Here is a 16,261-nt window from a genome sequence, read left to right on the forward strand (position 1 = left end):
TCACCACCAAGCCCTTACCCCGAAACATGACGCCGGAGAAAAACGATGACAGAAGAGAAGCCAGAGCTCAGGCGATTAATTCCAAAATGCAGCTGTTGGAGGGAGTCGAATACGTGAATGCGTCCCTCGTAAAGGGCAGCAGCAAAGCAGCGGCGGTAGTAACCGACTGGGAACGGTTGATGATCAGCGCTGCAGTCAACACCAGAGAGTCAGCGATAGCAGAGGAAGTGGCCATAGCCCTGGCTCTCGTCCAACCGGGCGCCAGGGTAGTGTTTACCGACTCTAAAAGAGCTTACGGCGGCTACGGGAAAGAGGTGATCTCAGAGGCAGCCGCGATATTAACGAAGAAAAGGGCACCGGAGCGAGCCGTAGAGGTCGTATGGTTGCCTGCCCACACAGAGGTAGCCGGCAACGTCATAGCCGATTACCATGCCCGAGCGATGACCCTCCGGGTAGAGCAGGACGCCGACACCACCAACCCGATGCTCACGTACAGAGAGATTACCACCGACTATAGCGTGGATCGGGGCGCCTTCCCCGAGCCGCACCGCAGCCTGATCAGGGAACAACAAAGAATCATCAAACGCATTCAGGCGGGTTCACTTACCCACCCTGTCCTGATGAATAAATTCTACCCAGAAGCCGCAGAGGACATTTGTCCATTTTGCACAAACAACACAGGCACCCTCGCACACATCCTGACGGAGTCTACTTCACTCAAGTCCCCTATACCCCCCATCCCCCCTCTGTCCCCCACTACCCCACCCCATGAGTCACGGGAGACGTTACGGTTCAGCCATGACCTGTCGATCCAGCTCGCGCTGGCCGCTAGGGCCAGGAGCTGCTGGCCGTATATGGGTCCCGAACCGAGGGAACCACCCGTCTGACGTATGAGAAGACGCTGTCATTTGAACTCAATAAATGTTTTTTTCTCTCTCTCCTGTTGCTGTGCTTCCTGAAGAAGGCATTAATTATTCGGAGCCTATTCCTACCAACATCACTGCTCTAGAGTTTCTAGAATCGATGCCGTAGTTGCTAATTGCTTGCTTACCAACCTGCTTTCCCCCACTTTTGCATTGAAGTCGCCCATGACTACAGTATACTGAGTGTGCACCTTTCTCATTGCTAATTCAACATCTTCATAAAACTGTTCTATTTCCTCATAATCGTGACTAGAGGTTGGGGCGTAGGATTTTACTACCTTCATTTTGTACCTCCTATTCAGCTTTATTACGACGACTGCTACCCTCTCATTAATGCTGTAGAATTCATCAATGTTGCTCGCTATGTTGTTATGGACTAGAAATCCTACGCCGGATTATCTCTTATCTGGAAGACCTCTGTAGCAGAGGACGTGGCCGTTAGTCAGCACTGTGTAAGCCTCACCAGTTCTTCTAACCTCACTAAGGCCAATAGTATCCCACGCAATGCCTGATAATTCTTCAAATAGTCCTGCTAAGCTAGCTTCACTCGAGAGGGTGCGCGTGTTGAACGTTGGCAGGTTCAGTTTCCATTGGCGGCCGATAGGCCGATTGGCGCTTCAGTTTCCACTAAGCCGATAGTGAGAGGTTATTTCGTGAAACGTATGGAGCGGATCGTTATGTTAGATTTCGTGCTGCTCCTATAAGGCCTCCGTGCCGCCGCGGCGCGTGAGGTCTCGCGCACGGTCATGGGCACGCTCGTTGAGGTTAGGTATGTTCTGATGAACGTCCGCGCCCATAAGGGCGGGAAACCAAGAGATGAAGTGAGTGCCAGGGTTTGTTCTCTTTTCCAGAATGTAGCCATTCTCTTGGGCTAGGTTACCCTATTAGAAATCTTTGATGGGCACTCGCGAGTCTGTGAAAACGTTGCTTCGCGAGGGGTCGGTCATGGTCAGGGCTATGGCGACCTCTTCCGCGACTCCGCTCGTAGCTAACCTGACCTAGGCCGTGGAGCCTAATTCCCCTTTGCCGTCGATGGTTGCCAGCGCGAATGTGCTAGACTTGCAGTACTGAGCCGCGTCGACAAAGGCAATCAAATCTGGATTCTCGCTGGCCGTCTGTAAAATCACCCGTCCACGGGCTTTTCGCCTCCCTAGATTGTCTTCGGGGTACATATTCCGAGAGAATCGGCTGAGCTCAAATGCTTCCTGGGCCTCCCCGGATAAGGTGATTCCTGTTCGTTCAGCTTTCTGGGAGCCATGCCGGCCTCGTTTAGAATGCGCCGCCCTGCCCAGATTGACGAGAGCCTCAATACCTGAGCGGTGACATGCGCTTCCATAACTTCATTATTGTCGTTGTGCATACTGAGTTTGCTTAATCTGTACGAGCAAGTGTTTACTGGTATCCCCAGTACCTTCTTCATGCACTTAGGCATGAAAGTGTTCACCTTATTCTTTTCTCTTTAGGTCCAGTTAAGGGCCGAGACCACATAGTTGATGTGACTCATAAGGAAAGCATGAAGAACCCTGAGGTGGCTGTCTTCACCTAGTCCCTTCTTGTGTCCTGATACTCTAGCAACGAGTCTCAGCATGCTTTCGCTTTTGGCAGTGATGCGCGTGAGCGTTTTGGCTTTACATCCTCTCACGTCAATACGTAATCTTAGGATTCGGATGATAGCGCTTGTGGAATGTGCTGCTCGTTTCTTTCAAAGAGGGCTACGGGAAGTTGGTTAAGGGGGGTGATCCCTAAAACACCAAAGAGGGCTATGGGAAGTTCGTTAACGGGGGTGAGCCCCCTAACACCTTGCCTGGCCGGCATATACAGTAACAATTCAGATTACACGCCATTGTTGCTTACTGGCCATGGTGTTGCGCTGCTAATCACAAATTCGCGGAATCCAATCCCGGCCATACGGCCGCATTTCGATGGGGGCGAAATGAGAAAACACCCGGGTACTTAGATTTAGGTGCACGTTAAAGAACCCCAGGTGGTCCAAAATTGCGGAGTCCCCCACTACGGCGTGCCTCATAAGGAGATAATAATTTTGGCATGTAAAACTCCATAATTTAATTTTTAATTAACAATTCCGATTTGTTTGGGGACGGTTGGAGGCCCGTGTCTTCCAGGTAGGACTCGGTTGCGTCTGGCGCTGATTGCAGCGTGTGCTCTACTTTTGCAAGTGATTCTCCCGGGCACCAGGTCGTGATATCAACCGCGTATAGCGAGTGGAAAGGATCTGAATCTCTCTGATAAGTCCTTCATGACTATGTTGTATAGCCAGGGGGAGATGACTGCTCCTTGGCGAGTGCCTCTGGCCCCTAGTGCGAACTCATCTGGCCTGAGTTGCGCAGTCCTGATGGTGGCTATTCTGTTAATGATGAATGATCTAACAAAGGCCTCCAGCTTTGCTCCCTGACCTAGGCTGGCCATGGCCTGCAGGACAAATCGATGAGACACGGTGTCAAAGGCCTTGCTCAGGTCAAGGGCTAATATCCCCCTAACATCCGTAGTGCTGTTATCGAAAATGTCTTTATTATGGAATCGCACTACATCCTGTGTGGGAAGGCCGGGCCTGAAGCCGACCAGGTTGTGCGGGAACAGTTCCTGGTGTTCTCTGTAATCGGAGATCCTGTGGAGGATTGTATGCTCCGCTACCATACTTCCGCACGAGGTTATCGATATCGGCCTTAGGTTATCGAGGTTTAGGGGCTTACCCGGTTTCGGGATAAGCAAAATGAGGCCGCTTTGCACTCGTCCGGAATGCTTCCGCTCTCGCAAGTCTTGTTGACGTCTTTCTTTAGCAGCTCAATTGACCTATCCTTCAGTTTCCTTAGCAGTCTGTAGGAGATGCCGTCCAGGACGGAGGCTGACCTGTTATTTAAATTGTGAAGAACAGCCCTGATTTAAGACTCCGTGAACGGGTCATCTAGCTCCTTTACCGTGTCACATTCGATGTTGGGATACTCCTCTGAGCGTGCTGTGTCTAGCAGGAGATATCTATTCGCTACCTCGTCTAAGAGCGTTTATTCTGTTCATCCCTCTTGTTTGTGCCTGAGAATGAGGCGGCACAATGTATGTCTTTGATTGCCTTCAGTTTGCGTGTCATCTAGCATTTGTTTAAGGAGGTTCCATTTTCCCCCTTGTGCGCATGCACCCATGTACTGCTGAACAGATCTCATCCCATTGTAGCCTAGGTGCAGTACTGTTCAATCTCCCTGTTAAGTGCGGTAACCCTCTTTCGTAACCTCCATTAAGCCTTCGTGTTTTCCATCGCCAAAAAAAAATGGAGGCTTTCGTTTCCAAGAGATGTGCGAGGACGGCTCTACCCTGGAAACCTCGAGCTTGCTTTGAATAATTTTTTTAGCCTTTCAACGTCTGCTCTGAGTGTCTAGACGAGTTCGCTTAAGCTAGCACATTCGCCCATGTCCTCGTTTTTGAGCTTACGGAAAGCATTCCAATCCGTCACATTAAATTCCCTGGCCTGGAGGGCTCTGACTTGAAAGGTAACATTAATAATGAAGTGATCGCTACCCAGGCTTTCTTCCTTGTTATCCCAGGTTGTTTGCTCTACATTTCTGATTAGGGCGAGATCGGGGGTTGGGTCTCTAGCCACCGACATGCCTAGTCTCGTAGAGAAACGGAGATCGGTGATGACTGCGGGCGCTAGGTCATCGACTGCCCGTGCTAGATTTGTGCCCTTAGCCGTCTGTCTGATGTACCCCCATGCGTTGTCTCCCGCGATTACTAACGGTGACTGTATAGTGAGCACAGCAGCCTTCATAAACAAACAAACAAACAGACAAACAAACCAACAGACAGACAGACAGACAGACAGACAGACAGACAGAGTTTGGCGCGTTTAGGTAGCCCAAGAAAGACTATCGTCTTTATAAGTTTCAATGAAATGCAGTACAATCGTCGGCAGTCTAAGAAGTCACAGGACAATACGTGGTTATCCAATTCTGTGATCTTGTATAGATGCGCCAGAAGATTACGTTGGAGTATTTCTGGAACGGCACAGTCAATGTAGGCTGTTCTTGTTAAGTAAAGTGTGGTGTGCACGGGCACATTGGCTAGAAGGACAGCACTACCCGATGTTCTGAGCGGAGATCGTAAAGTATTCTTGGTTGTCCTACAGAACGATTGAGAAGAGCTTCGCACGCTGCACAACAAAAAAAAAAGAAAACTTCACATACTCACCAGTGTGGTACCAGAACCAGTCACGTCGAAAAACAGCACACGTCTTATTATCATTCTGATATAACAGGTAGTCTCTGTATTCGCCCACTGTGCGTGTAATTAAAACATATGGTTACTGCATACAATAAAAGCACTTCAAAAATATATATGTATTTTATAACTTTTCACCCGTGCGCGCAGACAGCTTTGCAGTAAACGCGAATTTTAACCTTTTTGATATGCAAGCTTATAACATTACAATTACCTCTCATTTATCCATAAATGATAATTCCAGTGACAATAAAGAAGCTGACAACAGTGTTAAAACTGAAAGAAACGGCTTAACGTCGACGATACCAGTGAAGATTATGACGTATTATGATCCAAATGATAGTATTCTAGATGGATGTGAGCTGCTTACTTTTACTTTTCTTGGGCGGCTACTATCGGTCCTTAGTACGCGCGGTAAGCGTTGGCAAATCATTGGTGATGAAAAAATTTATTGCTGTAAACTTCATTATTGTTCGCTCGTCTTACACCACCATTATTATTCTTTACGGTTCTCCATCGCTTATATGTTATGCTTTTATTTACTATATCTGAATGGCATTGCTCTACGCATTGGTACTACGTCTTCATGAATTTTTTTTTGTGAATAATGCGGCATGATGTAGATCATGATTCTGAAATGGCAAACATATTGTACACGAAAATAGCATTGTCTATACCAGTCCATAGGGAGTGTTCGGTCATTAAGAAAGAGAAGGACAAGCTGACACGTGAAGTGATAGAAGTATATGATACCTATCGTGATAAATATAATTGCATAAGCACGACATCAGTGTCGCTCTGGAAATTGAATATCTGGATGTCGCAATATAAAGGTCAGAGGGCAACATGATGAGTGTCTTTTAATTTTTGTATTTTTTCCTATTTTATTTTCTTTTTATCGCATCTTTGGGTGTTTGGTTTTGTTTGCCTTCCAATTAGCTGGTTCAGCCTTTATATGTGTTGCTCTTTCCAATAGAGTATCAGTTGTGTTCTAGCGCTGTGTCCTGTTGTTTCTTCACCCAGCTAGCCATCCTTAGGAATGTGTTCACGAAACCGAAAGACCACACCCCTGCGGACTATCAGAGTGGGGTCTTGAACAAAGTCTGATGCGGAGATTGTGAGGCGACTTACATTGACTAAACGGACAGAAAAGGGCAACCTGGTTGAACTAATACAAAGGAGACATTCCCAAGGCCCCCCATGCAACGCGTTCTAAGACGGAACTTGTCGCACACTGCTGGACGACAGGATGTGGTTTCGGCCTTCGCAATGTGACGACACTGTCCCGAGAGCAAAAGGGGGGGGGGAGAAAACTCTTGGAATCCTGGTTGATCGGTCATGACGCCCCGGCGTCCAACACCAACCGTGGCCCCCTGCCGGACGTTTACAAGGACGTGTATAATGAGTTGACTGGGACCTCCCCTCATTTGTCTAAGTGTAAACTAAAGAGATCACTTGCTGAGGTGACGAAACGTCTATTCCCTTTTGTTGTCAATTTGTTATGTTAAGTCGCACTACACCTGCTCCTTCTTCATTCATGAATTCACCCTGCTTTTGAACAGTGTTTCCGTGTGTGTTTTTATAAAAGTATTTCAGTTGCACAGTGTACATGAACTTTGATAATCGTGGGTGCAATGGGCGTTGCTTGTTGTGACTAGGAGTATATTTTTTTTCGTGTTAGTCTTGTGTTCGAGCTGTGTTCTTCCTTCTGTCCGTGTTTTTAGCTCTGTTTTTACGCCATGAATGCATAACCAATAAGCTCGCCTTCAGAGCCTTTTTTTAATTTGTAGCATTCACCTTCTTTACAGCGGTTATGGGCTCATTATTAGGCTAGATTGAGCCATAAACAACTGTCTCTCATTTATAACTTGATGGATATTTCACCCCTTATCAAAGATGGAGGTTTGCACAAACTTGGCGCCGCATTCGTTCAATTTTCCGAAGACAATATTTCAAGCGTATGGTGTTGTTCGCGTCGAATATCAATATTACGCAAACTCGAGGAACTAATCACAGCTTTGCGTACACTAGAAGATGAGTACCTCGCATAACGAGGCACAGGTGTGACTAGAGTGTGCGTGTGCTAGTTATTCGGCACGCTGGTGCCAAGAATTCCGTGCAGCAACAGTACCTGAAGGGCATTGGCATATTTTCAGATAATAATAGACATGCGTCTCCATTTGATGGGGATGGCTACCGCATTGACTTGGTTAAAAGTAAAAAAAAGTCATGCAGTTTTCAATTGATAATTGTCAAGTAAAACAGAATATGTGCCCACTCCTATAGTAAAAGTACGAAAAGTTCTTGTTGAAGTATTGGCGCATGTTTCCGATGCACGAATGAGCCGCAATTACACTCCATATGGTAAATCAATATTCGGTAGAGATGCCTTTCTCTTCAATAATGTTGAACTATTTCGTTCTTTGCGATAACTTACTTTGTATGACCATTGGCCGAACGCTAAAGTGAGGGAAGAACCTCAATTTGAATCAATAAACAAAGCTCCTGTCAAGGCGTTGTCTATGTGTATTGCGCTGGAACATTCGAGGAGTAGGTGGTATAGGTCCTCGTCGTCGTGGCCTCAACTTTGTGTTGGAGGGGACACAGTCTCAACTGAGACACAAAAGTGCGTTCTGTAACCAGCTCCGGAGTTCAGACGATGCGAGAGGATATCGATGTGCCGTGGAGACTTTCAGTCTAGCTTGTACTCAAGATATCGATGAACTCTATTCAGGGTGTTTTAATTAGCTGTACCAAAATTAAAAAAATTGAAACGTGGATTCAAGAACGCTTCTGGAAGCGGTGGTATAAAGAGTATCCGATTTTACTCAGAAACGCCCATGATAGACCCGCGACGGCTCCAACACAAATCAGGACAAATGACGTGGTTATTATAAAAGATGAAAATGTGCCAAGAGTTCGTTGGAAGCTGGGAAAAGTAGTGGATACTTTTCCTGGTGCTGATGGAGTAGTTCGTGCCTGTCGCTTAAAATTGTCGAACGGCCAGGTAATCTCGCGACCTGTGCAGCGTTTGTACCCTTTAGAAATGCACCCCTAGCAAATCTCGTGCCGGGAGTTTTGAAACGCCTGTTTCAAGTATAGTGGTAGCGTCGTCCGCTACAGTGTGCAGCGCATAGAAGCCGACAAGAACGAGGTTTGGAAAAGGCGCATGGCACGCGAAATTGCGTGCTTGGACACGAAAAAGGAAAAGGAGAAATGACACCCTGAAGACGAGCTGGCGCATTGTCTCTTGGTCTCAAGGCTTGTCCGTCCCCGACGACGAAGCCTGCTCTTTGCTTTGAAAAGGCTTTCGCCTTTACAGCGGGTCCATTTAAAGTATACAAGGAACACCTTTGACGCGAAATTAGTTGCGTGATGTCGAGTCCCCACGGATGCTGCGAGACGGACGATGTTGCATAGGCCTGAAAAAGACGCGGGGAAAATAACCCCTGTCGCATGTAGAAATGTTGCTGATCTTACGTCAATTCTATCTAAATATTGCGTTTATGGTCGTGTACGGACGTCAATTCTTGACGAGTAGCTGTGTAGCTTCCGTGGTAGCAGTGTGTAGCCTGTGTGGTGTCAGTTAGAGCACTGCACGGGCCGACTTTTGCGGCCCGGGCCCGGCCCGGGCCCGTTTTCACATTGGGTGGCCCGCCCGAGCTCGATCAAAACTTTTATGGCGAGACCCGGGCCCGGCCCGGGCCCTGAAATAATCTACGTTACCCGCCTGGCCCGGCCCGCCACCCCTTACCTTAAGCCCGAGCCCGGCCCGAGCCCGACACGAAACCGGCCCGGCCCGCGCCCGAGACCAAAAAATACATGTTTTTCATAGTTGAGAAGCCTGAGAATAACTCGCAGAAAGCCCGAGCCCGGCCCGCGCCCGCGTCAAAAAACCCGAGCCCGGCCCGGGCCCGGGTCAAAAAGCACACGCCGTGCCCGAGCCCGGCCCGAGCCCGTGCAGTGCTCTAGTATCAGTAACTACATAGTGAAGTGGCATGTGATGCGACTTGTGCACGTAAATGTGAAAATGATGGATACATGCTTTAGCGTATCATTAAGAATGCGTAGGAATTCCACATAGGCTAGCATATCTCATCACTAGTGTATTTCGGCATTTACTTTGAAATGCACATATCCGTGCAAGCAGCGTTCGGTAAACACTCTATACATGTTATCATCCTTAAGCAATGTGCAACAGAAGGTGAACGCTGAAGAGACCATTTGACTCCCTCTCGCAGGTGTGTGATGCGGACCTAAGGATCGTGGCCATAGACCCTCGCATGCCAGGATCATGCCCCGATTCCTTCGTCTGGAGGCACTCAGCATTGCGCCGCCGCCTGACGTGTGGCCTCCTGAATGACTAGGAGTTGTTGCTTGGTAAGTGTAGCAATGATATAGTACACATTTCCCTTATGTGTTCTGTAGGTTCAATACGAACAGGATTTTTCGTATTATTCTACAGATAGGAACCTTATGCCGCGCGGAAGACACACTAGTAGTTAGCAATGCGTTTTTTTTTTACCTTTCATTTATACCCTGCATCAGCCAGGCATTTCTGTGCTGCAATACACTTTTTTCTGGTTGCAGTGGTTCCTATCAAAATTTCGCACAATGAATCATTGACATCTCAAAACATTTTTTGTAAATGCAGGACATTCGGGGTACGCTCTGGAGCCCTGGCTTCTCACTCTTGTGCCCCGACACCTGATGCTGCTTGACAGCAGAGGGGCGCTACAATGAAACACACGCCGTCGTCAGGAATGCGGCTGACAGATGCATAGGCATCCTAAAAAGTGGTCGCAGGTTCAGCTGAAGGGCGAAGCATCAATTGCGCTAGCAAATTTGTAGAGAGCCTATACGGAGTAATGATAGTAGCTTTATCAACTGTATAAACTTGGACATGCAGCAGTACCGGCAACACGCAGAACTAATGTCGACGCCGTCGGCGTTTTGCCCGCGTTCGCACAAAAATGCGTGCGGCGTTGCTGACTGTTGCCGGAGCCTCTGATATAAATATGCACTTGGTGCCGCAGCTAAACGTCACCTCCCTTCCCTACCCTTACCCCCCCCCTCCGCCTTTCGCGCGTCGGAAGAAGGCGCGTTTGCTCTACATATATGGTGATTGTAAAGGAGGAAAGAGACGCCTACTTCTGCAGCCCTTACGGAGGCACGGCGCAGAACGCGCGTTTGTTCTCCGCCGTGGGTTCACTCCCCGTGAAAGAGCGTGTCCCTCGCGCCCTTTGACTCGCACATACAGCGTTCGGCGGCGCGCGGCGACGATTTCATCTCCATTGACGTCATACGGAACCTCACGGCGACGACGACGGCGACAACGACGGTGACGACGACGGCAGAAATTTGCTTTGGAGTGTCCATATAATTGCTATCGCAATAAAAGCCATTTCCGGTGCCTGCAGGGGTAGCGTACGCTGCACTACTCACCCCGCAAAGCAGCCACCATTGTGGCGGTGTGTGCTGCGCTTCACAACCTCTGTCTCCAGGCAGGGGATCCGCGGCCAGATGATCCTGAAGATGACGGCACAAGCTGTACGAGTGATGCAGAAACAAGACCAATGCAGTCACCACAGGCCCCATCGCTGCCTTTGGCAGAAGTAGTGCCGCCTCCATGCGTTTTGTTCGAGAGTGCCAAGCAGGCTCACTCTGGAATAATTAATGTTCAGGCTGCCTCACAATCTTTATATTGCATATTTGCAGAGCGTGCGAAGACGGATGCGCCGACAAATTAGGCAGCGGTAAACATGAATGAACATATGGCTCACGTTTGCAACGGGGAGTGCGCCAATTAGCAATAATATTCCCCCGAGTTTTCCACGTTTTGTGTTAGCCTTTTGGCAAACATTCATTGACAACATATGCCACTGGAGGATAATGGAAAGTCTGCGAAATTCAATGTGCTTCGACAATCTATTTAGGTCTTGTTGATGGTGCCGCTTGCATTGATGTCAGCGAGGAACACTATCCATGCTGGCAACATTTTGCAAATTGAGTTTATATGGCACAGCTGGAGCCATTTTTCCCTTGTAACTACCTCGCTCGACATAAAGTTCACGAACTCTATCGTGCACATGCCATGTGTTACAACGACGGAACAACCCTTATGGCATCAAGGTGGCTGCGTGACGAAGATTGAATAAAGACGAAGACATGACAGATAGTAAAAATCACTACGAAAAAATTGATGAACAGTTCCGCGGAGAAGGCACGACGGTGATTCATTGACAACGATGCAAACGTGGCAATGGCGGCAAGATGACTCAGTGAATGTTTGTGCATAGCTGACTCTCAAAGTCATGGGCATGACGACAGTGGAACCACTACGAGAGACCGTCATGAAAAGACAATGCAGAAATGACCTAAGCGCGTCCTGCAGGACCTAAATAAGTTTTTCCAGTCCAGTCCACGTAAGGGCAAAATGAAAGCAGTTCCGTCCTGTAAATGAAAAGTTTGCTCGTCTTCACAACAGACATCGCTTCAAAGACCTCACTAAATCATTCAATTGGCAGTAGTGACGTGCAGTGTCTACGAAGGGCAGGAACGTAATCAACGTGCGATTATGACTCTCGCTTACTGGGAATAACTCGTTCAAGGGGATCAATTGGAAGACCGTTTGCCAATCACGAAAGAAGTTCCACGGGCTACCCCATCTTTTCTGTTGGATGAAGACGCGCCTGAGGCCCCGGACATCTAAGGGCATCACATACCTATTAGTGCTGTTTCATGCAGCTTGCGCCGGCTTGTCTAAGAAGATTGCAAGGTGCCGGTAACTCCACACCTATTTATAGGCAAGAGTCCTGTAATCAGAATTAACCCGACGAATCGCTCCACCAACTAAGAACAGCCCATGCACCACTACCCACAGAATCAAGGCAACACAGCCAGCTGCACTGGCAGGAAAGTCGAAGGAACCCTCGCTTTAAGATAATTGGTTCCCGTTTGGCAGGCTCTGCCCGCTCGCAATATTCAACAAGTGCTCTGAGTGAAATGCGAACCTAAACCATTTGCATAACTGTCCCCAACTGGCTTGTTGGGTCATGTGGTCACTGACCACCGTGCTACCGTAGGTGGTGGTCGCTGCTCTACTTTCGATGTGTCTGAAGTAAACTGGAACAGACTGAGCATTGTGAAAATATATTGAAGAACATGGAATGTGGTTCTGAAAACTTTATTGCTTCTTTATTGTACATATAATTGCATAACACTGATGCATTACAAGTAAATTTGCTCTGTTGCATCCAAAGCACAGGCCGTGGACTGAATACATTATACTCGCACATGAACCACCCTAGCATTAAGAGATGGTAAAGCTATAAATCCACAGCACAGTCGAGTATGCATCATGTCGTAAGATACCTCGGCAAGAGGTATTGAAGTCGTTTCACAGTTGAGCACGAAGCATGCAGTGCATAATTGCATAACAATGATGTATTACAAATAAATTTGTTGTGTAGCAACCACTGCACAGGTCATGGACTGAACACATTATACTCCCACATGAACCACCCTAGCATTAAGAGTTGGTAAAGCTATAATGCACTTCACAGTCGAGCATGCATCATGTCGTTGGATACCTCGGCAAGAGATATTGAAGTCGCTTCACAGTTGAGCATGAAGCATGCAGCGGGATACCGCAGCAATAGATACCGAAGTCTTATCACAATCAGATGTAAAACACTGAGGTAGGATACAGCAGCAATACAAGTGCACGTCGCATCACAGTTGAGCATGAAGCATGCAATGGGATACTGCAGCAATAGATATTGAAGTCTTTATACAGTCAGATGTAAAACATGAGGTAGGATACCGCAGCAGGAGTAAGCCCTACACTTAGTCATTGCGAGTTTAAACCTTTGTGACCCCATTATTATGTGCGGAACATGTTCTCGGCCAACAAAAAAATGCGGCTTCTGCTTGCACACACTGTCAAGACTGGATGAAAATGACTGTTCTTTAGGAACTGCTTGGCACAGTACACGCCAACGGTACAAAAACTACAAACACAATGGTACAAGCGAAGAAAGCCATTTAGTTTTACATATTTATGGAGCATTCCTCTGAATGCCGACCGCATTTCTGAGCGACTGCTGCGGCAGTACTAACAATGCTGAGGCCATCCTAGTCAAAGTGCGAAGTTCCTGCACCATCATGTCATTCTGCTGCACTTGACGCTCTGCAGCAGTCGCCAGGCGTTCCTGGGCCAGAGTTTGGCGGAGCACGGTGTCTCCCAGCTGAGCTATGTCAGCCGTCTGCTGAGCTATAGCATCGGTGAGCGCCCGGACACCAGTCGTGAGGTCCTGCAGAACCTTTATTGTAAAGGGTGCAAAGAGTTACAATATTTGTGAAACAAAAGCCTCACGAATTAATTGTAACGTTTTCTTCACTAATCTACACATCACATGCAGCCATGTGCAGCTACACAATAGCAATACCATGCAAAGCCTAACAAAAAAGTGCTCAAAGATATGCGTAGTTAGACTAGGCTTGTCTCAAAGCTTAAGTTTTCATTGCATAGTGGAAGACACATTTGCGCAATGCGATTTTTGTTTGGAACAGGGTCATTACATTTACTTTCAATATTCTAAGATAAGGTCGCAACGTACACCCGCGAGCAAAAGTGTACAGACCAGGGATTCCGCGACACAGCCCATTTCCTCCTTGTTAGCTTATGCACGTTAATTAGGAAGAAATTCAAGTTGCTTTCATTGACCGTGTGGTATGTAAACTTATGCTAACGGGTCTACGTGCATAATTTTTTTCCTTGGATATAAGATACAAGGCTGCAGTGCAATGGTCCACTGCATACATTCGCGCGCGATCATTGCCACACAACCTAGTCACCCTCTCTGCAATGAAAAGTTAGAACAATGTTTTCTTTTTCAGTGTAGCTGTTGGAATTAGTCATATCGACAGTGGGACCGTTATAAAAGTTATATGAAATGAATAAAGCATTACTGTTACATTGTTGCCAAAAATGTTATTGAATTTCGACACGATTGTTAAGTAGAGCAATCACTGCAATAACAGAATGCTGCGCATTCTGGAATGTGTATCAGCAGTTAAAATGCAAAGAATGTTCGCACTTTTATCTGTTACATAAGGTGATCAGTGTGACAAAACATATCAGAAGTTGTTCTTACAGTTAGGTTCTGGTCATACAGGTGAACTGAATGACCGTAACTCGCAGATAGATCTGCCACCACCTCATCCATTCTGGAGGACCTGCTTCTGCTTGGGACACCCTGCCGTGGGCCTGTAAATATGTTTGCGGTGCCGTTACCAAACTGTACAGTAAAAAATGGTGGCACGTAGCCAAATTTATTTATTTTTTTGCTCGTGTATATACCTTCCATGAGGCCCATCCTCAATTTAAAGAAATCCTGCTAGCAGAGTCAGTACATCTCAAGTAGGAATGTGCATGCAATGTCCAGATAAGAAGGAACATACAGTCTGTATCACACTTAGGGGAAACCTCGGAGCTCCTTGCAAGGTGCTCGGAGTTTTCCCCTAAGTATGAAACAGACTTTACATGCCTACAGAAAGCATTAAACGAACACGGAAACTAAGACAGAAGCCCATATGTTTCACGCTATGCGAAAATAAAAGAACGAAGACCGTGTACGACACCCTCACAGTGCACTTCCATATTGCTCCTCTCCACCGCTTCACTCTCGAATCCTGCTGCTACCACTGCCTCCCGCATGTGACGGACCACATCTCACGTGGCATGGTCAAACGCATATTTTAAAATTATTTCAGTAAATTTCTACTATTTCTACTAATCATAAATACAATTTCTCGTGGTATAAATTGGAAACATTTGCATTCCTCTCTCATCGCTGAATTGCATATATTGTACTGAACTGTCACCAGCATGGTGACATTTAAATTGTGATGTTATCGTAATGCAGGCTGCACGCACCAATTAAGTGTGCCATACATTATGCACACATAAAGGTATCACTCACGTTTTCTACTACCGGCATCTTCGCTTTCCGAAGGCGCGGGTCACTTCAAGGGCTGGTGAGGCTGTTGCTGCGGGCGTGCTAGGAAGAACCAAAAGACATTGTGACATAAAAACATCAAAATGAGCGCTCAGCATCAAGTACAAACTTATACAACCACTGTGACGTGAGTTAATTATGCTAAATTCTCTGAACAAATTTGTTTAACCTTGAATCGCACTCGTACCCGGTTGCTCGCCAACCGACACACAACCGCTGGCAGGCTCTCAGCATCTCTTGGCTTCTCTCAGCATCTCTCAGCATCTCTTGGCTCTTGGCATCTCATAGCATTGTTTACTTCTCATTGGTGGAAAAAATCTTTAAAACGTATTTCATATGGCTGAAAATGTTGGCTTTACTAAAGCTCCTTTGGCTGCCTGGTACACAGCGTTTCACCACACCGATAATTATAACTTCTCACTGTTTTCATGAGCTGTCAGATGTCGCCTAGTGAAAGCGCGTTCAATGTCATTGCGACAATAGTGAAATCGCGTTCTCGCTTATACGACATTATCAAAATCTTTAAAAATTATAACTAAAACTAATATCACTCGCAATTGCCTGATAGCGAAAACGTGCATTGCATCCCTCAATTAAATGATTACAACAACACCTCCGGTGCGATTCTATGCGGAATCTCGCGAACTGTACGGCATTTACTGGGTTGAAGGCCCGAAACAAATGCAAGACATTACCTACCTCTTCGGCGTCTTGAAAAAAACTCGGGCATACTACAGTTGCGCTGGCTACCCCTACCAGCGAAAGGATCCGCCCGAGCAGTCCAGGCAACTTGCCACCCCCAGTGTCCCTGCAAGAAAAGTCGTTAGCGCATTCACTGCTGACCACTTTACCCAACCACACCTGTGCTCTGCGGCGTGAACAGCGGCTTCGTGCGTCTCCTTGTTTCAGAAGGCGCGCCACCGGTTCATCGTTTTCACTGCAGGGCCTTCATTGTTCAGGAGTGAGACGACGTCTTTCCACAAATCATCCTTGCGCGCCGCGATGAGCTCCGGGCTCAGAGCACATGACGATTTGATTAGGTAGGGGTGGCGTTCTACGAACTCCACCAATATCTCCCGCTGTAGAGGA

General features: G+C 47.2%; 1 long non-coding RNA gene across 3 annotated transcripts; it reads right to left on the reverse strand.

Moving 5' to 3' along the window:
• Positions 1 to 9,827: 9,827 nt before the first annotated feature.
• Positions 9,828 to 16,255, reverse strand: LOC125946579 (uncharacterized). 3 transcript variants are annotated; one of them, XR_007467675.1, is made up of 6 exons: positions 16,034 to 16,255; positions 15,872 to 15,980; positions 15,137 to 15,214; positions 14,309 to 14,421; positions 12,743 to 13,474; positions 9,828 to 12,524 (listed from the first exon to the last, which is right to left on the reverse strand). It is a non-coding gene; the product is annotated as an uncharacterized LOC125946579 (long non-coding RNA). The 3 variants fall into 3 exon arrangements; XR_007467674.1 differs by having other exon boundaries at positions 15,872 to 16,255; XR_007467673.1 differs by having other exon boundaries at positions 15,137 to 16,255.
• Between the last annotated feature and the right edge of the window lie 6 nt (positions 16,256 to 16,261).

Source organism: Dermacentor silvarum, chromosome 7, assembly GCF_013339745.2.
Source record: "Dermacentor silvarum isolate Dsil-2018 chromosome 7, BIME_Dsil_1.4, whole genome shotgun sequence".
Lineage (NCBI taxonomy): Eukaryota > Metazoa > Arthropoda > Arachnida > Ixodida > Ixodidae > Dermacentor > Dermacentor silvarum.